The sequence below is a fragment of the Triplophysa dalaica genome, chromosome 18 (assembly GCF_015846415.1).
Source record: "Triplophysa dalaica isolate WHDGS20190420 chromosome 18, ASM1584641v1, whole genome shotgun sequence".
Taxonomy (NCBI): domain Eukaryota; kingdom Metazoa; phylum Chordata; class Actinopteri; order Cypriniformes; family Nemacheilidae; genus Triplophysa; species Triplophysa dalaica.
The window spans coordinates 2,691,749-2,716,761 of NC_079559.1; the positions used below are offsets into that span (position 1 = coordinate 2,691,749).

The window sequence follows — 25,013 nt, forward strand, 5'->3', positions numbered from 1 at the left end:
GAATATGTTTGCACAACTTAAGCAGACTTCTTCAGAGCAAAGGATTCTTAAACATCATGAGAGAGAGACCAGAACATCTAGAAACATTCACCCATACTGCATGTCTACCTCCTCATAGAAATCTGTCCATCTGACACAATCTCATAACCGAAGGGTGTCGCTGTGGTGCTGTGTGTGTAGTTTCAGCACCGCTCCCTGCATTCAGTTTCATTCCAATGAGAAAAGACTTTCGGCTTTCCATGTTTCAGTGCGTCTGTTTGTCATCCACGTGTTGCGTTGCGCGTGCGGCGTCCTGGCTGTCGGTTCGAGTACGCACCGTACTCTGACCCAGAGGAGAGATCGGAACCGTCGCGTCGGACTTTCCCATGTCTGACACACGTTAACGAGAGCACTTTGTGTCGAAGTATTTCCAAGGCAGGCGGACTGAAGGTAAGAGACGCCTCGTTGAAAACCATCTCGTTACATTGAGCGCGTGAATGTTACAAGTGTTGCGTTTGTTGGAGCGACACACGTTTCTTATTTGATCAAACTGCGGCGCGCTGTCCATGTGTCCCTTATGAGCATTGCGTTGTCTGTTTAAACTTGCTGACGGGATTTGACAGCTGTGTCAGGATCAGGATTGTTATACTTTGTGACTTAACAAAGCCTCTCATCAGAAGAGCTGAATATGTCATGCCTGATGGACTCTTGTACATTTGGAAATAGTTTGAATTCTTCCTCGCCTGAAGTGTTTTTTCAGCATCTCGTTCGCGAGCTGATGGTGTTTCTGCTGGAAGTAATCAGGCAGCATCAAAGATCTTGTTGTTTCAAACCTCCGAGTGAAGTTCAGTCAGACGTGAGCTTTAAAACGTCAAACACATTTGACTCAGTCCACCTGTCTGTCTGTGTGTGTCTGCGTGTGTGTGTCTGTGTGTGCAGCTGATGTTTGTGATGTTCAGAGTTAAGCCTTTAGTAAGAGTGAGTCATTTCTGACTGGGACTATAAAACATGAAGCCGTGTGAAGTGCACATGCATGAAGTTGCTTTGGTTTGGAGCCTTTTAAACTCTTTTTGTAGGTAAGTAATGCATTCTTGACAAAAAAAGTCAATATTGCTGAGAAGAGCAGGTGGTTGTTAAGGTGTTCTGGCTCGTTTCTATGTGATTGCTTATTGGAGGAGGTCATAAGACCCCACCCTTCAGTCTCTGTGGTCACTTTGGTCTACAGATATCCCTGCTGAAAAAAACCCAATAAAATCCTGCCAAGAACAGAATAGACATTTTTATGGATACTGGTTATGATGGGAATTGTATTGGTTTGGATAGAAACTAGTGTCTATTGGTATGTGATGGATTATATTAGTCGGATATTAAATCCTACTGGAATAATGGTTAAAAGATAACACATAAAGGAAGTTTGTAGTGGTTTAATGGGTAAAGCTTATGGTTCGTAATGTTTTTTTAATGGAAGACATTAGACTTTCTATGATGTTTCTCTGTGTTTTTTTTTTCATAAGGGATGGCTCAGGTTCCTCCGTCCGTGCGAGTGTGTGGGATTTATTCTCATGTTAAAAGTAGGATAAATCATGTCGTTCACAACCTGTATGACAAATGAAGACATTTGGAGAAAGTGGGTTTCACACAATGGAAGTCAATGAGGTCGTGTTGTATGGTGTAACAACATTCTTTAATCATTTCTTCTGTGTTCTGCTGAAAAACAAAGTCATGCAGGTTTGGATTGACGTGAGGGTTGGTAAATGATGACAGAAGTTACAATTTAGTGATATTTGATAAAACTGTGGTTGTACAAGACAAGGTTTTTCTGCAACAAATAAACCATGGTTACTAGATTTATACTGTATAAAACTGGGGTTGTAAGACATGAAAATATAATATTATGTCACTATGCTGCTTTATACAGACGAACACTAGTATTTAAATCTGATACCATCACTACACAATGCCACATTGTGGGGGTACTGAATAGTTGTGAAGATGTGGAGATGTAATGTAAGAGTAGAGAAATGAGGGTTGTGTGGTAGTGATTTCAGCGAGCTTCATGTTAGAGTAATGAGCTCTGAGCAGATGTGCTGCTGAATCAAGCAGGGATGTCTTCAAGCATTTTGGCTCATTTTCACCAAATCGACGCCGCAGTCAGTCCTTCACACTCCAGAGGGATGTGTGAACACAGACAGAGTTCATCAATGCCAGAAACTCTCTCTCTCTCGCTCACTCGCTCTCACTCTCTTGTTTTCTTTTTCGGTACATTATGCATCTACACATGACTGCTTATGAAAACTGTCAGATTTAAATGGATCTAAAAGGAGGGGCAACATCAACACAATAATTGCAGTTTTGTTCTGCTCAAATGACTCTCTTTTTCTCAAAATACATTTCTTGCTTCTTTCGTTCTTTCTTTCTTTCATTCATTCATTCATTCATTCCTCTCTCTCTCTCTCTCTCTCTCTCTTTTCTTTCTTTGGTTCTCTCTCTCTCTCTCTCTCTCTCTCTCTCTCCCTCCCTCTCCCTCTCCCTCTCTTTTCTTTCTTTGGTTCTCTCTCTCTGTCTCCCTCTCTTTTCTTTCTTTCTTTCAATTTTCTTTTTAGACTCAAATATCTATTCTTTCTCTAAATTGCACAGATTCATGAGCTTATAAATATAGGGCCGACCACAGTTGTTCCTCTTTAACTTCCGTCGTTCTTCTGCTTGTGGTCGAGGGGATTTACTGCAGAACCGATGGATTGTTTCTTGTTAATAATCTCTAATCTTCATTCCTCTGCTTCTCTCTCGTGTGCTTAGCGCTGCAATACTGAGTAATGAGGCCGGGGGTCCCGTGTGAACTGTAACTAGCAGTTGACCAATATGGGTTTTTAATGGCCAATACTAATGCTGATATCTAGAGTTTTGCAAAGATCAAATTAACACTTTTATTCTTAAATGTTTGTAGTGAGCCTGTCAATAAATGGATAGAATGTGCATCCGCTGAATTCAGAGTAATCACATATATCTGTATTTGGGTAGTTAACCAATAATGTGTCGTATGGTGTGACAGCATAAATAATGTATTATTATCATTTTTGCTACAAAAAAGGGTTAAGCATAAAAAAATATGTGTAATACTGCTTTAAATAGTTTTCTGTTTAATTTAAATGAATTTTTGTTTTTCTGAGCAAAAAATAAATATCATACATTTCCCCTGATTTACAGAAGAAAAACACTAAAATGTCATTCAGTGTAACAATCTTGTCAGGCATATTTACAACAAATATCTTTTTAAGACTAATTACTTTCTCCCCAAATGCTAATTAGTTGTAATTTTATATTTATTTTAATTTGCCACTATCCTAGCTTTTGCACATTTGGCAATAAGAATTATTTAGATTTTACTCATTTAAAGCACAATAAAACGTAATATCCTCCCTTATCTTTTATATATTTTAATATGTACAAGTCAGTATAAGCATGTTGTTTGAATTTGTACAAACATTTTGTGTTACACTAATTTAGGAATGTAACATTATTTCAACCAAATCTTGACTTTATTCTCCAAAAACTTAGATGATACCACAAAGTATTTTACTTGCATTTAGTGTGCTTTCTATAGAGATAAAATCACGTTTGTAAATTCCTTTTGATTGGGACATCTTAACGTCTTTGACCCATGTACAGTATATTTGTGAATTTTCAGCTACCCATCTGCTAAAAAAAGCCCCAAACAGGCGATTGTTTAGTTTTGATTGGAAACATTTAGCCCTCTCAAAACAGATGATGTTTGTTATAAGTGGCTATAGATGTCATTGTATTCCTTATCATAGAATATAAGTTTATTAATCACATTCCACAGGATTAATTTAACAATGGAGTTTGTCAGTTAGAGGTCAACAGAATCCTTTTATTCCAAATTTTGAATTATTGGTCTTATTGGTGTTTGCTTTGTTCTTCAAAAGCTACAGATTCAAAATGTAATTCTCAATCATAATCCTGTGGAGTTTTTTTAGATCTGTGTAGACCCTCACCCTATCATAGTTCATGTCCATATGGGTTGTGACATAAGCACCAAAATCCTTTTGTTCACCGTCCTGAATATACGACACCCCCCATGTGTCTGTACTGATGGATTACGCGGTATTGTTTGTCCTTTAATCAATACCAGCGAATCGAAAACTCCTGCATTTTAAAGGAAAGATCCCAAACAATTACAAGCACGTACAGCCTCATCCAATATTCAGATTGGTGGTCAACCAAGATTTGATATATTTTCGTAATGGTTAAAGGTACAGTATGAAACAATTTTATAGTAAAATATCCAAGAGCAGTGTTATATATTTAGTTCAGCTGAGTACTTAAAATATCTCAAATGTTTCCAACTACTTGTAAATCTTTCGAAAATCGCCATTCTAAAAATGCCTGTGCATTCCTGTCAAAAGCGTCATATCCGTGTTCCCCTTTGTTACCACCTTAACTGACGTAGAAACCGCATGACAACAGTGTCGTGGACAAATGCAGAATTAGCGTCTACCAAGCCACTAGCTTTTTTCGAGCAGTCACTTATTTATGGACCACAATAATACGCAACATTTATAAAAATGTATTACTTTACCTCATCCGCTAACATACTTGTTCCTGTCTGATTGATGGCCATCAGCGGTGGAGTTGAAGACAACAGATCCCATCATTCCACGTTCCTTCGCAGCATCAAGCTATGCCGTTGTTGTTGTTTTGATCGTGCACCCTCTAGCGGCGTTTTTTACAAATTGAACACGTCAGATGGGGACGAGAAATCATGTTAGCAGATGAGGTAAAGTTTTATAATTGTTGGGAATAATTGTGGTCCCTAAATAAGTGACTTCTCCAAACAAGTAAGTGGCTTGCTAGACGCTAGACACTAATTCTGCATTTGTCCAAGACACTGTTGTCATGTGGTTTCTACGTCAGTAAAGGCGGTAACAAAGGGGAAGGTGGATATGACGCCATTGAAAGGCGACTGCACTGCCCCGTGTCGGTGTTTAGAAGGGCGATTATCTCACGATTTACAAGTCGTTGGAAACATTTGAGATATTGTAAGTACTCAGCTGAACAAAATATATAACACTAGCTTAGCTGTTTTTCGATATTTTAATGCAAAATAGTTACAAACTGTACCTTTAATGTGGAGGATGTGGTATTTTGTCAAATTTAACATCACCTTGACATAAAAGCCAGCCGTTTTATAAGATGCAGCCCACCTGTACAGCTAATTTTGTGAAATTTTGTTTGTTATAAGTTATCTTAAAAGTAAAAGAACATGTTCTGTTTCAATTTACCAAATCGTGTTTAAAGTTTAATAAACAGGTTTGTGGCATTCCTGATATCTGATATTTACTCATCTTTTTTTAGAAATATCTATTATTTGTATTAAATCTATAATCATTGACTCTTATTGAGAATCGAATCGAATCGAGAGCTTGTGATACAGAATCGGAAAACATCAGAATGGAGACCCAGACCTAATTGACTTCCATTGTATAAACGCTGAGACATTTCTTAAAATATCTTCATTTGTTGTTTTCAACGACATGAGGCTCAATAAATGATGACAGAATTGTTTTCTTTTGGATGAACACAACATTTTTTTAGTGGGATTTATATCTAAACTACGTCTTAAATGAAGAAAGTTGCACTAGGATGAGCTAGGGAAAGAATAGAAGTAGTCCTGAACTGTAATTGGTGTCATTATATGCGAACCGACGAGTGTCTGATTTACATACGAAATTGGTGATTATGATGCGCTAAATGAATTACTTACATCCAGAGTGTGATATATTTGACCCGCGTGTGATTAAGCCGCTTCCTGTGAGCGCCGTGGATCTTTAAGTAAGGACGGGAGGAGATTTTCATTGTTAGATTTGAAGCCTGATTTTACTTTCATTCAAACTGCTTAAATCTGGAGATGCTGAAGAGGTTACGTGTTTGACATTGACTGCCCTCCGTGTTCAATCTGGATTATAATGAGATTTCCTTTCCAAAGGATGAGAACATACACACACACACACACCAGTTTACCTACCAACCCCCCACTCCAACACATACATACACACACGTTGTACAAGCACAAAGAAGACATCTGTTAGCGCATTGTTAATCAGTTGTGTACGAATTCAGGGTTATTCCAAGGATCGCGTCTCTTCACAGAGAGCAGAAATTGACTCTGAAATTAAATTAATGAAGACCCTCATGATACGGCAAGGCTATTGGATATAGACCGTCTTCCAATGGGTCGATGTTCTCGAGAGCTTTGAACAACTGCCGTTGTTACGGCTGCTCACATGTGTCAACGGCCGATGTCACTTTGGTTACTGTTGTGCCGTTTGTGCTTGTTTGAAGAGCGCTAGACAACGCATTCATACAAGTATGCAAAGTGCCGCCGCGATGATAAAGAATGGAAATAAGTAGTGGAAGCGAGCATACAGGTCTGTCCGGTCAAACGGTGCACTTTTGTCTGTGTTTATGTTGCGAGTGTGTGTGTGCGCGCAAGAATGACAGCAGGGGGAGGGGGTGATCCATGCAACTTCCACAAGAGAAAATGCACGCTCGACACCCAGCAAGTGGCCAAAGGGCAAGAGGAGGAGGAGTAGGGAGGGAAGGGGGACAGATTTAAGCATGCTTGTGTGCATACACCTGCTCCAGAACAAGATTAACTCACCCTTGCTATTTAGTGTCTTATCCCTGAAAACACGCGAGCATACTTGATCCGTTTCGCTTGTGTCTGTGTGCATGAACGTCACATGTGTGAAACATCCCAGGGCAAAATTGGGAAAACAAAAGTCCTTGCCAGACACCAGACAGGAGTTTGTGCTTCTTTCAGGACATCACCAGGTTAAGACTCGTCTGAGTGCTTTCATGCGGTGTATTACTCTGATTTACTGACAAAATGAACTAAATCTTGTCATTTAAAAAACTAAATATTTGTATAGGGAGTATGTGAAACAAATGTATATTCTCGTATTTCGACAGAATATGAATAATTATCCCAAAATTGAATTTCTAAGATTCGAAAATGACATCACATGTAAATCGATTAGGATCACACCCGTAACCCTTTACGTTTCGTTTGTTTTACAAAATATTCAATCCGTAAAAGTGTTTAAAAGTTAGCATGCATCTTAAGAGCATTTTTTTGATCAATGATAACAATTAGTGATTTTCAGGAAACAGGGTTTGAGAGTTTGTTACTTAGAGGCCATCCTCACAGAGGCCGTATACGTGAAGATTTTGTATGGTATCTGCGTTACGTCCACACAAATCCTGCCTTTTAGAGCCTGAAACTGCTACTTTTTTAAATCCCTTGTGTTTTCATGTGTACAGCCGATCCATATATTTTTTTAAACGATGATGTCATCACCCCCGCGAGTAAAGTTTGTGCACATGCTCCAAGTCTTCTCCTCCGTTTTTAGCGTATCTCTGTGGGAGAATTACAGCGCCACATACTGATGTTCGTTGTATGCTACATCGTTTTGAGTCGGTTTAGCGGATTCGTGTGTATGCAGATATGTCTTGAGATGATGCCGTGAAAAGGAAAGAAAAGATTGGATAGGGAAAGCTCTGGCTTCGTGTGGATTTAGCCTAAGCCGGTTTGAGTCACCATAGACTCCCATAGCAGTCTTTTGTCCTACTATGGGAGTCAATGGTGACCCAAAACAGCTAAGTTACAAACTTTCTTAAAAATATGTTAAGAAATCAAAGAAATGCTTTCCTGTTGCACAGTGGTTAGGACATGGCACTAGCAACGTCAATTCATGGGATTGCACATATTCAAATGCAAATGTATGGTGTCATGCAGTGTAAGTCTCTTTGGAAAAAGGTGTCTGCCAAATGCTTAAAATGTAAAGTGTGAATGTATACAGGTTTGTAACAACCTAAGGGTGAGCAAATACGGACAAAAAAATAAAAAATCTTTAATATTGATCATTTTCAAGCTTACCCTCTGGTCACCATACACTTTTATTGTTTGAAAAAATAAACACCGTGCTAGAAAAAAATGTGTAATATGTTTTTCAAAAACGTGAAGGTGAGGGTTTCTTTTATTAGGTGAACTGTCCCTTTAAATCTGTTCCTTTGGAAAGCAAACCATTAAAGGAGAACTCAACCTGTGTGTCAATGTCCAGACAGCAAACAAACCCCCCGTCCTCCCCTGCCCCGGAAGCCTCATGAATTTCAGATGAACATCACTCTGAATCATATTTCCAGGCCGCTCCCTGATAACATCACACCATTGTGTCTCCTCTCAGATCTCGGTTTGTTTTGTAACCAGTTTTTGTGATGTCATAACGGGTCATTTGGTATCTTTGTGGATCAGCTGGGGCATGTCGGGGCTGCTCTGTGGTTAGCAGTGTTGTAAGGGCGAGGGGAGCGTCTCGGCGGGACCCCCGGGTTTCCCCCCTCGCGGGGAGATAAAGGAGAACCGGGCCTTCTCGCGGGGTTCAGACAGATTAGGAAGCTCACGGCTCAGACGTGGATCCTGTCAAGTGCGGTGACGGAGTCGCGTTCGCCTGCGTGTGAGCTCTTGATCACGCCAACCGCGGCGTTCCCTCCCGATCGCCTGTCATAATGCACCCGGCACAAAACTTCTGCCGTGATGTGCTCAAGGTGGCATTAAAAATGCATGATTTTTTTGATATCACGTGCATTTCCCAGCAGGGTTCCGGGAGGGCACCTCTCCTTTCCAAACAATAGCAAATCTCCATATAAGCTGCAATTAATATTGTGTTGGAAACAGACCTCTGTGTCTTTGAGATCTTACGGTTCGACTTGTTGTAATTAAGCAGAACTCTATTTTTATCGGATGTTTCTGGCTAAATTTACAACAAATCCCCACTGCAACTATTTCGTTTTATTCCCAGTTAATATGTAAAAAACAGACGCACTGACCAGTGGCAGCTGTTTTCCAAATCCCTCTTCCATCTGAGGATTGGAGATACCACACAGCCCAAGGATTTATTCAGGAATAATCTAGAATGCATTTAGGCGAAAACATGGTATTTAGCCCCCCGGTGGGCCGCCAAAATAGCAGAAATGAAAGCCCTGGCGGATGATGGAACAGTGTGCTTACAGTAGAAGCAAGCGGAGGCGGACGCTTGCATCTGTTTCTGTCTCTCACGGCAGCTCGCCCCTCACATGAAATGCGCTCTTGAAACTCTAAAGCCCTCCAAACGCTCTCCAGTCCTGCTGTAACGTCGCATTATCAACTGCAGCTCTTTGTTTGCACTCATTCGATTTCCAAGGCGCATAGATGCAATCACACAGCGCACGTAAACTGGGAATTTAGATTCCCCATTTTAGCTACTGGTGGGGGGCTTCTGCTGCCTTCAGGTCCTCCTGGGACGTCGCTGCTCAGAAGTTTGGAAGTAATGTGATGTGGATGAATTGATATTGGTTGGATGGATTGACATGGAATTGTGGGGCATTTTTCCTCAATTTGCGAAACTAAGAGCAAAGGATTCACATTAAGTTCAATTGATGCAATATGAGTGTATTTAAAGTGATAGTACACCCAAAGAGGAAAATCCTGTCATCATTTACTCACCCTCATGTCAATGCAAACCCGTATGACTTACTTTCTTCTGCAGAACACACAAGAATATATTTTAAAGATTGTTGATGAACAAATCGCCCCAGTGACACATTTCTCAAAGTATCTTCTTTTACCACAGAAGAACAAGTCATATCATCGCTGTCCTTCTGAAATCTCAGATGTCCTGTTTCAAAGTTGTTCAGGAAAAAACACAGTCATTTTAGAAGATTACACACTGTGTTGCTAAAGACAAGCACTATTTAATACTTTTTATTGGTTAAATATTCGCAAAACCTAGCGACAAACATGAATGATGACTATTAATAATAATAATAATATATGACAAAAAATGTCAAAACACGAAATATGGAGATACGAGGTTTGAGAAGGACACCAGACATAGGGTGAATAAATGATGATATCATTTAGTGTTTTTTGGTGAAAATTGTTGAGATGCTACACAGAATCATGGGAAGAAGAACTTAGCGACCATCTAGCTCCACCCTGGCAACCAGCCAGAACAGTTAGCCAAACTCCACCCCCACAGAACACCTTAGAAACTATATAGTAACACACACATCCCCCGTTGCGTTGAGGCGATGTGTTTTCAGAAACGTTAAGGCAAATGCCATTTTTTTTAAAATTATATCATATACAATATTGCTACTTTTTGTCTTTTTTTCACCATATTTCATTATTGTTAGTCACCTTTTATTTTTGTCTCAGACTCTTGCAAACATCAAAGTAAAAAAGCATTAAAAAGTGCTTGTCAACTGAAATAACAGGGAAATAAATCATTTCAAAAGTACAGCGTTTTTTTCCATTTCCTGAGAAACAGCAAATTTGGACGTCTAAGGACAGCAGCGATATGTAATTTGACAGTTCTTCTCAAATCAATTTGAAGTGTATTAAAATATATTTATATCTGCTGTCTGCATCCTCCCAAAACTTTAAAAAGTGTTTAAATCATTCAGTTATTGCGAATGATTGCGATATGTATGTGTGATATTTCAATAATTCAGATATATTGTGGAGCCCTAGAAAATGTATAAATCTACTTGTATATTTCCAAGGGAATTCACGGAGAAACATGAAGCAAAGTTTTTATTTCCTCCGGGTGATGATTCAATCTGATGAAGCTACATGAGATTTCACACTTACGTTACCACACAACACATATCAGAGGTCTTTTTACATGCTCTCTCTCTCTCTCTCTCTCGTTCTCCCCTTTCCTCCCTCTCTCCGTGGCTCATTGTTATCTGATGATAAGGCAGGGCTTTTCCATTCGCAGTGTTTAACAAAGCTCCGTCTCCCATAACCGCCCAGCCGGTTAATCCCAGGGCTGTTTTTATCACACGCAAATGCGTCCACACGCCCATAAACTCAGCCTCTGTTAGCCGCTGTTTATGGCCACGGCTCTGACGAATACATTTCGCAGCTGTTTTGAAGTGCTTTATTTGTTTGGGCTACGCCGGCCACATGAACATTTACAGTCAAACCGCTGTGTAAAACGGGAAAGGTCGCCGTCTGGGTGTGTGTGCGCCACACAAACTCTGTTCCCCATCAAACTCTCTCTCTCTCTGTTTGTCTTTTTTGTCTCCTGGTCTCTTCCTCTTCAGGCCTTCGGGTTCTTTTCCTGCAATTGTCTAGCCCCGTTTTCCTCTCTTTCTGTCTCTCACGACCGTTCCCTCTCTGCTGTCAACTGTTAAGTGTGTGTGTGGTCACTTCAGGCTGTTTGTCTATGAGGTACGAAACGCAATTTGGCTTTTTAGCCACAAAACAGGGTCAAGGGGGCACAAGGTTGCGAAGCCAATTTGCTTTGTGTTGTTATCTGCAAAGTTCAAGTGAACCCTTTAACAAATGAACAACTCTTTGCCGAAACCTAGTGTGCTGCCAGGCTTCCTACTTCTGTTCGATTCTATTCTTTATACTATTCTATTTATTCCATCCTATTCTGTTCTGTGTTCTATTCTGTTCTATTTTATTCTCCCTTACTAGACGGAATACTAAGGTGACTGATTTTTCTTTCACTACATGAGCAACAAATCGTGCAATATATTCCTGTGCCAAATATCAAATTACTTCTCTCAGCGTAAACCATTTAAGGTAATTTTGCAGGGCCTAATGTTTGCAGCTTTATCCATGAAGAATGCACGCGATGCCGGAATTCGTCCAAAAAAAAGAAGGTAAGAGGCAGCGTAATTATGCATGAAATAGCGTCTAGGTAGGCAGCTCACTAAGTTTTGGAACAGGCTAACACGGTTAGCGTGTAGACGGAGTCATTTAGAATGTAAAATTAGCACCCGTGACAAAGCTCCCTCGCCCGCGCTCTCTCTCTCTCTCTCTTCCCTGGAGAGTTGCAGTCTTTCGCCGGTGATTTACTCTTTGAGCTAAATTGGAGGCGTGCCTGCGGTTTGTTGGCGAGCGAGTGTTCATCTGAGCTGGATTGTGTACAGTATGTGTGTATTTACAGGAGAGGGCCTTCCCAAACCTCTCTCTCTCTCTCGCTCGCTCACTCTCCAGGCTTCTGCACACACAACCGGATGGGTTTCTCATGTAGCAGCCTAATGACAGTGATCTCTGCCTAGAGGGACCCACAAAAAAAAGTTATTCAGCCAAAATCTTCTCCTCCACTAGCCACTTCACGTCTTTCGATCCCCTCTTTCTTGTACTTCCTGTTTTCAGCCTTCCACTTCCTGTTTGTGGGTTCCTATGTTTCTGCGTTTCCACTCTTTTGAGTTCTCTCCCGTCCGTCAGTCTCTCGTCTAGTTTCCACCGTCTCTAAGCTCTCGTGTCTCTTTCCGCACGCTTGTTTTTCTCCCTCTTTCCCGCTCTCTCTCGCTACCCTTTGACACTGCGTGGGAGCGAGATTTGCCGGGTAGATTATAGAGTGTATAATAGTGTGTGTCAGAGCCAGGGCTGCCACTGTAATTGGTGCCTTTACTCCACAGCTGTCTGAGCGCGACGGCATCTGTTTCGCCGCTCGCGCACATACATATGGCATCTCTTGCACCCTTTGTGTTATTGATTTTTCTGAAGCTGAAGAATCCCAGTTATGTGTGTCAATGAAGTCTTAAAGGATGTAGAGCGTCTGTGAAACGCTGTTGACTACCACTTAAATGTTTTTGACTCATCGCTTTGTGATTATGTAAAGATAAATGGCAGTAAATATGCGATGGCGTGCTGTTTTGAGAGTAAAAATTTAAATCAGAACTCGTTAAAAAATGTGTTTAATGTTACAATACAAAAAAAAAACATGCTATGGTGATATTTTAATGTCAAGTTGAGATGGAAGTCCATATACCTTATGCATTGTATCCAAAATCATATATTTTGTTCCTTTGAAGGCGTAGCATCATATGTTACATTTCTTTTGTTATGTTGCACTTCTTCGCTTTAAAACAGTAGTTGAGATATGATACAAGACAAGAGAATGTGTGCACAAATCTTTTTCTGATTTGCTTTAATGAGCTGTTAAATCCGAACATTATATGACTGCACGTCTGGAAGTAATTGTGCATATATGAACGTCTTTCTTCATCTAGCCTGATTTCTCCACATTGAGATGAACGATTGCCTGTTCTTCCCGCAGTAAAACCCTCAAATTGTCTTCTGCTCCCGTTTTGCTCTTCTGATACAATCCGGTTGCAATGTGCTCTTTGTAATTGAATCCGTTGTGATTGATGACAACGCTGCCAGGGTCTCCTCAAGCACTTTTACGTTGCGTAATAAATAAAGATTTCCTTGTGTGTATGGTGGGGTCTTGGTGCAATAACATCCGCTTCCAAGTAATTGAGAGTTTTCAGGGATCAAATATGTTCTCGTGTTTCACTGCCATGTTGTTTGCCTTTGTTGTCAAACCCGTTTTGCCACGTTGATGATATTGAGGTGTGCTGTCAGCAATGCTGCTAGCTCCACTTATCCCATATCCCCCCCCCCCTCTCTCTCGCCCTCTCTGTCCGTTTCTCATTCTTTCACCGTGTACAGTATCTTGCCCGAGGCTTTTGGATAGTCTACTGAGGGTATAGAGAGCACTATAGTGTTTCAGGGTCTTTTTTCTAATATCCCTCATTCTGTCTTTTCTTTGACCAACTAGTGAGATAGCAGGTGTGTGTCTGTGTGTCTGTTCTTTTTGTCCTGGCTGGATCAGAGTAAGTTAAGGTCAGGCGAGGGCTGTCATGACATTGTTTTGGGTAAATAGAAATATGAACAGCATACATGTGAAAAAAGAAAAAATGGAACATCACTTTGCATGGTTTGAACGGACACCTGCATAATCTTATCAATAAATATCTAAACACTCTTAAAGGGACGGTTCATCAAAATATGAATATGATTTCATCATTCAGTCACTCGTGTCATTCCAAAACTGTATGACTTTCTTTCTTCTGCAAACCACAAAAGAAGACATTTTGAAGAATGAGCCCATTAACTTCCATTGTCTGAACACAAAACCACTGAGAGATTACTCAAAATGTCTTCTTTTGTGTTCCACAGATGAAAGAGTCATAAAATTTTTAACCACATAAAGGTATATAACTGATAACAGAATTGTTATTTTAGAGTGAACTATCCCTTTATTGTTTGTGACCCTGGACAATAAACCCGGTCTTAAGGCTCAATTTTTCAATATTGAGATTTTTTACATCATCTGAGAGCTGAATAAGCTTTCCGTTGATGCATGCTCTGTTAGGATAGGACGATATTTGGCCGAGATGCAGCTATTTGAAAATCTGGAATCTGAGGGTGCAACAAAATCCAAATATTGAGAAAATCGCCTTTAAAGTTGTCCAAATGAAGTCCTTAGCATAGCTAAGCACATTACTCACAAAAAAGTTTTTATATGTTTACGTTAAGAGATTGACAAAATATCTTTATGGAACATGATCTTAATATCCTAATGATTTTTGGTATTAAAGAAAAATCTGTAATTTTGACGTGCTACTTAAAGAGATACTTCATCCAAAAATGAACATTGTGTCATCTTTTATTCACCTTTATTCATTTGTGTGCAGTTTTCCAAATCTGCATACATTTCTTTGTTTTGATGAACATAGAGAAAGATTTTTGGAAGAATGCTTATAACCAAACAGATCCCAACACCCATTGACTACCATAGTAGGGGAAAAAACAATGGCAGTCAAAAGTGCCCCCAAAACTGTTTGCTTTCCTACATTGTTCAAAATGTCTTCTTTTGTGTTCAACGGAACAAAAAAATGATTAAGTAATTTTCCTACTACAGGAGTCAACGGGTATTGAGATCTATTTGGTGATAAGCATTCTCCCAAATATCTTTCTCTGTGTTCATCAGAACAAAAACATTTATACAGACTTGGAACAACTCAAAGGTTAGTAACTGCAAAACCAGATAAGCAAATTTTTCATATGAGTTTTTGCAGTATAATTCTTGAGTGAAGGACATGAACCACATCAAGATACCGGAACACCGGGGAAACCACCCAAAGACGCCAGCATCATGATGTTGGTAACCAACTTTTGCACGGGCATGCCCTTTGTCTTCAAGTTTGAATGACTGCTGCAATATGTTTTTCTAGCTAAATCCATCTTTTTTAGACAACTATTGTTTTTTGCACACACAAGTTCCATTAACTGCTGTTTTTCTCCTATTGTTGGAATTTGTTACGACACATCAATTATTCATAAATTTAATTCATAGTCAATTAACGTGTCCAAACTGCTGTGACGAAGCATTCCAAAAAGGTCGCTTTACTATCGTGTGAGAGGTGCAGAAAACTTCTCGAATGCTGTAGCCTCAGGGACTTCTGGGTAAGAGACGCAAACCGTATCGGGGCATCCTCAGAAATGCAGCAACGAATTATTATTCCTCTCAGGGCGGGCGCGCAAGAGATATTTGGCTCGTCATGTAAAAAGGAAACGAAAGAGGTCAGCAGTCATGTCGAGCCACAGAAGCGGCATTCAGGCCGCGGCTAGAGTCGTCCAACGTGCGGGGAGGTCACAGCGCTTCCGTTAACACACACACTGTCATCTTTATCAAGTCAAGCTTTGATATTGTAATAGGCATGCGGTTTGCGCATTAGGCGCCTTTCCGTGACTAGACTGATCTGTGTCGGATGGAAAGAGCCGAGTGGAGTGAGAGAGGAATGTGGAGTGAATTTTGGGTTTCTATTGATTGTGAGAGGGGTTTTGGGCAATGCCAGGCCTGCTGCAGGACGGACATGCATAATCACACTCACACTTTTTTTGCATTCTGCTCTGACAGCAATTATGATTTTGTTTAGCTTTGTGGGTGGCTTTTTTTTCAGTTCAACCACAGGTTCTGCAAAGTGCGAAACTTGTGATAGCTGAAACTTCAGTGAGTCATTTTGCATCAGCAAGAAACCACAAGTTCAAGGGTGCTGATACTTTTATTTTGAGCTACATCAAAGCTTGATGTCTGACCAAGTGCGCATGTTCTCCGGGGGTTATGTTTTTCTTCTTTATCTGTTCTGTGTTTATCTTTTGAGGTTTCTTAAACACAGATGCTCTTAAAGAAGCAATGAGCCACAAATGTTTGTCGTTACATCATTATTTATTCTCATGTCGTGCTTGTGTTTTACAAAAGTAAGAGTCATATGTAGATTTTGAACAACATGGTAAAACTAAAACATCCCTAAACAGGTAAACTATCCCTTCAAAACGGATCTGGTACAACTGTTCCTAACTGCATCATAAAAGCAGTCAATGTGATAACATGTATTCCATGTTTTCTTGTTCTACTTAAAGGGACAGTTCAGCCAAAAATGAATATTCTTGTTAAATTGGTTTTATTACAAACCTGTATGAATTTCTTTCTTGTACAGAACACAAAACAAGATATTTTGTGGAGCGCTGATGACCAAACAACACAGAACCCTAATGACTTCCATTGTATGAACACAAAACCATGGAGACATTTCTCAAAATATCTTCATTTCTGTTTCACAGAAGAAAGAGTCTTAAAAGGCATGAGGGGGAATAAATTATGACAGAATTTTTTCTTTTAGGTGAACAGTCCCTTTAAAGCTTGACAGAAAATAAACCTCATATATACGTATATATGGAAATATGAATTGTAAGGTTTCATTACAGTTGGTTGTCTCCTGTGTGAAAAAGAGTGAAAGAATGACAGAAGTTGAAGATTAGATCAACATTGTGCACCCGAACCTAAAACATTCACATTTTTTTGTGTATTTTTATATCTGTTGGTCTTGCTTTTAGTTTTAAACGTTCTGTCCACTGACCGTAATCATCAATCTGAATAATATTGATTATTGCTTTTAAGCATCCCTAACAGCTTTGCCCTCAGTTCCGGAATATTAATGCTCTGGATATGTATTGATGTCTGATTTAGTGTGTGTGTGTGTGCATTGGACGCATTCTTCTGCGAGTGTGTGCGCTCCATTCACTGGCTGTCTTTGTGTATCCGCGCGTATTTGGTCGTGAAGAGCCAGTTTAGAGTCCTCTTAACAAATCAGCATTGTTCTGTTGTAGGCCCAGTCCTTGGCTCCAGGAGTGTAAACAGACAACTGTTGGGCGCTCTGTTCGCTGCCAAAACTTTTTATGAGAACATACGCTCCTATCCCATTCCTCCAAACACGGCCCTCCGCAGTCTGAATGTGTCGCTATTTCTAATTCCGTGCCATTGTCATGCCAAACCGGTAGCGTTTTATTCAAAAGCAATTGTAATTAAATGAGAGCCAATTCTCGCATCTATTGCTCCCATGTTTCCTCGCATCTCCTCCCACCTCACCTCCCCCTCACTTCATTATTTCAGGGATGCGTCCATTTTTGTTCCACCTGCCAATAATAGTTTCCACCCACCGTTGCACAGATTTCCCCCCAATTACTGCATGTCACCCTTTCACCCCGCAGCCCCCTCCTTCCCCAACCATTCATTACACTTGCTGTCGCTCGGCCTGCATCACTCTCTCTCTCTCTGGTCACTCTGTCCGTCTTCTTCGCAGTCTGGTGCCTCCTGCACTGTGTCTTTGTGTGCCGGATTAATATTTTATGAGCTCCTTGATGACGGGTGTTCACTGCTGGGCAAACAGCCCCAGCTGAGCCCCCCAGACTCCCTGCATGCCTGCTCATCAGTAAACCCGCTAGGGAACCGTTCTCTCTCATCTCTCTCTCCCCTTCACTAGCTCTCTCTCTTTCTATCGCTTTCTTCTCGGGCACTAACTAAATACAATGAGCCATCTTCATTTCTTTGCTGTGTCGAGCGGCAGCCTCCTTTAGCTTTTGTTGAAGGCCCCTCGATTGGATTTACTGGGGGCCTTGCAGGCCTTTGCAATTTATCTTGGGAAATTGGAAAATGTACTGAAAAGGTTTACAGTAAGGTATGCATATGTTGTGTCAATGATCGGTGCATTTAACATACGTCCTTTTTAAAGGCATTTGCAGGTCGACACCGTGGGAAATGTCACAGGCGGGTGACATTTGACAAATGAAGCCCAGCGGATGGCGAAGAATCTATTAAAAGAGGTGCATTCGAGAGATCTGCGTTTGTTTCAATTGGCATTGTGAGAACTCGATAGTGTTCGTGTCAAAGCCCCGGTGCAACTGAAACACGCGGGGGTGACATGTCCCATCTGCTCCCTCCAGCTGCGGTGCGGAGAGGCGTGTCCCAAACCCCCCTCCTGCCTGAAAGCCATTATAGGTTCGATTCAGCTTTGGTTTAGCACCCAAACTTTAAAAAAACCCAAACTATATTATAACTTACATGTATACATTTCATTTTTTATATTATTGAGTATAGGTGCAGACCCTTTTGCTTTTTAAATAATTTTTCTGCTCGTTGTCAGAATAGTTTTGGAAAAGGTTGTATTAATTAAAAGGTCAAAAAAACGTGTTTTTATGAAATACTGATTTAAAAACTCTCTGACAGAAATTAGTATTAACAACCATCAAATCAAATAGTAGAATTAGAAAAAAAGAAAGTGATAATTTGTGTGAGATCATGACTTGTGATTAATTTTGCGTAAACAAGTTAAAACTGAAAATTAAAAAAGGTATTTTTTATTATGTGCAGATGATGAAAATGTATTATAAAAAAAGATATAAGCGAGACGTTTTAGCTTTTTTAACTTCAACCACACGCCTTCAAAACCCCGCCCTCTGAGACATTCCTACGTTCTCCAACCCGAAGGCACAAAATGATTGACAGGCAAAGAGCGCCTGTGAGTGGATACATTTTCTGGTTGACTTAAAAGGGCGGGGCGCCGCTTCTGCTTTGTTTTTACAAAGCCCGGAGCTGTCACAGAGGGGTGTGATTTCTCAAAACAGTTATTTTAGTGACATCCGTCATATATTAAAGTCATTACAAGTGATATTTTATTGTATTCTGCTACAAGGAAATGCCGCATTGATCTCTAAATCGTACGTCAACCGCTTTCAATGGTTCAATATCTACATGAAGTATAAAAACTTAGTTTTAACTTACTTAGAATCTGGATAGTCAGACTTGAAAATTCTCATCAGGAATTGTGATAGAAAATCACCTGTAGTTTCTTTCCTCAAGTCAGGCCAAGCCGCGCCCCTCCACGAGCGCTCTTGAAGCCCCGCCTACTCCCCCTCAGCCGCTTTGAGGTCCACGCGCAAGTCTGTGGTGCTCGCGACAATGTAACACGGGCATAATGGGATTTACCGGCTTCACTTTCAAACGCTTTTGTCGTTGTTGTTTATAAAGATAACGCGAGTTTCTTATTGACTTCATAGGGGATGAAACGCAGTGTCACTGACTAAAGTGAGTAAAATAATCCGCTGGGATCTTTTCTGTGCGTTTTGTTTGTTGCGCTCGCGCTGAATTGTGTTGCTGTTTAGATCGTTCACTTGTCACACCGGCCACGTTCAGTTTTTGATGTGAAATATAAACAATTGCGTTAAAAGTTGACATTCTTTTGTGTGATATCTTTAGAATTGTTGCATGAAGTTGCGGTGAAACGTCTGTGGGGAAGTTGACTAAAATCATCACAAGTTAATAAAACATTTATGGCAGTGATAGGGAAGTATTGTATTGTTTCTGTGATTTAATAAGCACATTCGTAGCGAGCATGTCCTTTGTAATTTAAATTCTTTGCAGAAGGTCTGCTAAAAGCCTTTGAAAGAGAATGCAAGAAAAAATTCAATGAATATCCTCAAAGTTCTAACAAGCTAGCAAAGATGTTGTTGAAATGTTGTTTACAAACCTTTAAAAGTAAATACTGGAGAGCTATTAGCCAAACTATTTGCATCTCTTCTTCTTTTATTATTATAAAGAAATAGTTTTTTTGGTCTACAGGTCTGGTTCTGTGTATTAAACTTTCACAGGTCTGTAATTCTAGATAAATAACATCAGATAAAAAGCAGCACGACAGCTTTCAAAGCGAATTCCCAAGACTCAAGTGCAAGGTGACATGTCGGAGACCCACAAATGGCACGCTAACCTGTTGTGGAGTGTATCTAATGTATTCAGCCTTAATTGGAAGATAACTAGATATTTAATCACACATTTACTCGGTGGTTTTCCAGTGTGTATCAGCAGCTTGTGGTTATTGTATCGCTCCCTCTGGGAGGCGTGACGTGCCTCTCTGGAGTCACAATTGGGATTATGTTTTGTTCACAGAGCTCTACCAAGTTTCAGACCCGCAGCGGTGAAATCTGAACTCTCTCCCTTTTTCTTTTCACGCACACACGCTCTCTTTCTCCACTCCCCTTCTTGTTATGACTCCATTGTCTCTCCTCTAAACGCCTCCTCCCTCGCGCTCCCTCAGGAGTGGTGGGTTTTCACCTTGCGTTCAGCATATGGGGGGTGTAATCTGCTGCTTTTTTGGCTTTCTGTTATTGTCTAGCGCGGCCCGTGCCCACAGACGAGTTTTCCTCTTCAGTCCTTAATTTGAAAATGCACGTCTGCTTATTTGCATTTTTTTTTTTCAGATCTTCAAAGCATCCCTTATCCTGTAAAGTGTTTGGCTTGTAAACGCACTGGGGAACCTTCATTCAAGCGATTACGCTTCCCAGCCGGGGCGGACAAAAACATACAGCTGTTTTCGTTGTTTCCAGCCACTAAAACAGCTATTAAATAGGGTGTGTAATGTAAGAAGCAGTCTGTGAATTTAGCGTCAGCTCCCTTCCTGTCGTTTTCGCTGGCGTGAGAGTGTTTATCTGCCCCCGTCACGTAATTAATGTTGCATTTTTATGCACGCAGATGCTTGTCAAGGTGGTGATGAAAGCGTTGGGCCGTTTGCGAGAGAGAGAGAGTCTGGCAGCGTGAAAATTAGAGCTGAAGGTGAAACCTAATAATCATCATCATACGGTTGATGGTTCCAGAACTGTTTTTAAAATTCACAGAGTGTAGACGCACTCCTCGCACTCATCCAGCTTATGAATATAGATGCGCCCCTCTCTAACCTGACGGAACTGCTGAATTCAATCACCGTAAAAAATGAAATATCGCTTTTTTTATCTAAAGGTATACTGTGATTGCTTTCAGAAAGTAGCCTGTGTTGTTTTCCGTAGTGATGAATGCTGTGCTTGAACATCATTATATCTCCCGTTGTAGCCATTATGGCTCATTACCATCAAAATAAGATGTCATCATGTTTGTTTGTTTGAAGAGGTGATAATTACAGGGAGTCTAACATGATTGGTTGCCTGACTCTGTTAGTTTGTCTAAAAGCGTGTACACCAGAAAGTACTGCAGGACTCGAACAGCGCGCCACAGCACCCCGCTAACCTCCGCGCGATGGCAGCCCATCCTTGCCGAAACGCCCCGATGATATCAGGCATCTAGCGTGTGTGAAATATGCGAGAAATATTCATGAGCTCAGTTGGAGAGTATAAAGAAGAGATGAAGAGGTGGTTTTGGAGGACAGATTGCAACAGAGAGATAAAGATAGTTCAGATGTCGTGGAGAGAGTGAGAGAGATGCGAAGGAAATGAAGATCGAGTAAAGCGGAAACTGGAATTCTTAGTAAAATAAAATAGTCGAAAATAGTCGAAATCCAAGTACCGTACAACTGTCAGCAATAAAATATGTAAGAGATTACACTGCTAATCGCTGTATTTTATCACGCTCCCCTTCTCTCGCCCTTTCCGTTTATCAAAGAGCGAGACGCTCTTTTGTTTTTTTTCTTTCAATTTTTCCTACCTTCGCTGTCTACCCACACTCCCGTTTTCATATTTCCCAAAGTATCACCCTCCCTTCCCACTTGGGCGTAGAGAGTATGGAAATGAGAACTTGCCCCCCCCTTCGCTCCGCACAGAGGTGGTGATTAACCGCTGCACACCCCAGGCATGCTCGCTCTCTTTTTTACACACATACATATACACATACACACACATTGACACTTTCATGCCTGGGATCAAAGAGACTTATAAATCCCAGTCACTCTCACTTTCAGTTCGCATTGAAAGAGGCGATGCCAGTGCTGTAATAATAAGCGGCGTCAACGCAATATGCCCATCTTCGTGAGATGGTGAATTGCGAGGCGCTTTGTCTTTGTCTCGCACATTTCCAGGTTTATTTCCTCGCAGATTCCTCACCCTGACACCTGCCTGAGTCTCACCTGCTGTGTCGAGCCGGTGCCACCCTTTCTAAGTCTGGATGGAAACGTCTTGCCTTGACAGTTCACACATTCAACCTATGAGAATGTGTGCGCAATTAAGCAATAATGTTCTGTTATGACTCGCTTTTTGTATTTGCACATTTCCAAGAATGGAATAATTAGCTTATTAATTCACTAATCTGCTGGCACATGCAGAATTTGCAATGCACCGCCACATGATCGCGTTTAAAAACTGCAGCCGGCTTTAAGAAAGAGATGTTTTGTCAGAGAACCTTGAGAGACAGCAATGTGTGTCTTCATACGCTTTGTCTTGTCTCTCAGCGTTTTTTTGTTGCTTTGTTTCCAGTCAGATTCTTCAGTTTGACATCTGCCTTAGCATGGGACCGTCTCTCTGCCCCCACACGCTGCGATGACCCGCCCGTGCTGCCCTCTTTGTGCGGCATGAATTGACACAACGTCCTAGCCTGGAAGTTCACCTTGACCTTATGATGAATTGACTGCGATCAAGCCAAAAATTGTCATGGCTGTCTTTTTTTAATTGGGCAAGAAGGAAGCGATTTAGCATTCGGAAAAATACTGCTTACAGATGCAGAATTTAGCAGTAAAGCTTTGTTAGAGGGAATATTTAATTAAATGCATTCTTTTTGCTTTCCTATTGCTTCCTCCTCAATGTCTCAGGGGTACCACAAAATAAATGTTTCTCGACCATATTGCCCCATCGGTTCAGACACTGTGCTTTTAAATTAGGAGTGACGTCTTGTCAGATTGGTGGTGAAAGCTCGCCAACGCGATTCCTTCCTCTGATAATCCAAACACACAGCATGGGTGGGGTTCACATGTCTGTCTGTTGGTTCCCCCCCTGTGGAGAAGTCATTGACTTGGATGCTTGTTGATGTTTTTTTTAGAATGCACTGAGAATTTTTGCTTCACGTCTGAATGCGCTGGCTAGGTGCTTTGTGTGATGTCCTTCAATTTTTGTGCGTGCGTTTTTCTTTCTGAAAGTGTGTGTGTGTGTCTGAGCAAGCATTGTGTCTGCTGTTGTGTTTACCGTTCCATTACATTGCGTAGTCAAGAATTAGACACGCATACACGCTATAATTGCTAGTGTTTGTGCTTGTGGCGTAATGAATGTTGAGTGAACTTGGCAACTTAATGACTATGTGCTTTTTGTAATATGCTGCTGTCTAGCACAGGAAGTGTATAGGGATTAAACAGGAAGCGGCAGGCAGATTGTGAAGAGATGAGCGAGTGCTCCAAGATAGGGTCAAAGGTCAACCTGCAACCGAAATGGCTTTTTCAGTATCGATGAACTCTGTTACCTCAATTTAAAGCACGTTTTCATATTGTAAAATCTGATATTAGCTGTATGCATTCATTATGACGGAGTTTTCTAACAATATTCTGCAAAACCAGCCTCCATTCGCATCTCCCCTTTTGTCAAATTCCAGTTCTTTGTGTGTGTGTGCAAGGAAGCGCTCGTCTCCAATATATATTGGGCTCTTTTTCCATTTCTTCGCACAAAGGCAGTAGCTTCTTCTCTCCCCTCAATAGAGAGTGTGTTCTCTCTCTCCCATGATGCCTCGAAACGGTTATTACCATTTAAGTAAAAAAATGGAGATGAATGCTGATGCTGCAAAAGCTCGACCTAAATTCAAGCTGTGAAATTGCCTGTTTTGACAGTATGAGAGACCTCCAGCCGACGCGATTGTTCTCTTCTCACCCTGTCTGCTGCTGTTGGGAGTATATGTGTAAAGGCAGCGCATGGGGTGCGTTTCAGTCGTTTGCTACCCGCTTTGCTTCTGTTTGGCATCCTAATTTCTTTTTTGGTGCAGATCTGGTGGTAAACACCCTCCTTTTGAATCAGTGAGTAGATAGCTCGCTGGGTTTTATGTATTCGAAAATGACACTTAAAGGGATAGTTCACCCAAAAATGACAATTCTGTCATCATTTACTCACCATCATGTAATTTCACGCCGTATAAATAACTTTGTTTCCGATGAACACAAAGAAAAATATTTTGAAGAATGTTAGTCATTTTTAGTTCAGAGAAATCATTGATTGTATACCATTGAAAGAATAAAATGGTAGTCAAAGGTGCCGAGAACTGGTTTTTTCCCTAAATTCTTCGAAATATCTCATTATGTGTTAAACAGAACAATTTTTTTTAAAATTAAAATCCTACTATGATGTCCCAGAACTGAAAATTGCTAACATTCTTCCAAATATCTTTCTCTGTGTTCATGTGAACAATAGAACAAAGTAATTTATACAGGTTTGAAACAACCTGAGGGCGTATTTTGGTTGACAATTTTTTCTGTGAAGTCCACGTATAATAGCAATTAAGATTTCTTACATTAAACTCCATGTGTTTCCTTGCTTAGACTTAAAATTAACTTGTTAACATACCTTTTACATTTATATCTATGTATTTTGCAGAAACCTTTGAAAAGTGTGCATCCAATAGTCTAAAAATAAAGGCTTTATAAGCGCAATGCTAAAGAGGAACCAAGGTCGGATAAAACTTTTCCCCATTACCAAGTATCTTTTATGCAAGTTTTTTGGACTCTAGAAACATTTTATTAATCTTTGTTTTTTAGGAGTGGATGTAAACTTTTTGAACCAGAATGGGTGTTTCCTGAGATTTTAACCCTGCAGCTTAGTTACATTGAATACACTCACTTAATGAAAAGAAACAAATCCAGAGTATGTTCACATAGTAGCCTTCATCAAACTTTTTTTTTTTTTTTAATTAAAATATCAAAGAAAAATTAATTTTTCATGAAATGCCTCTATATAAGAGTCGTAAAGTCTTTGCTGACTCTGGAATATCCGAAGTCCATCATTAAAGCGTCCACTCAAGATGCAAGTCGACATCATTGAGCTTTTCTTGAGCTGTTGTGCAAGACCTTGACGAAGCAGATAAAAATCCGCAAATGTCCCA

At 40.5% G+C, this 25,013-nt stretch overlaps 1 protein-coding gene across 2 annotated transcripts in view; it reads left to right on the top strand.

The window, feature by feature from the left end:
* The first annotated feature begins 265 nt into the window (after positions 1–265).
* Positions 266–25,013, top strand: part of plxnb3 (plexin B3) — a 53,793-nt gene continuing 29,045 nt past the window's right edge. Inside the window, exon 1 of one of the 2 annotated variants that reach the window (XM_056772875.1) lies at positions 266–429. The gene's annotated coding sequence lies outside the window, so the exon portion shown is untranslated. Of the gene's footprint in view, positions 430–19,127; positions 19,272–25,013 lie in introns of those variants that run through there. The other variant, XM_056772876.1, reaches the window with a different exon arrangement.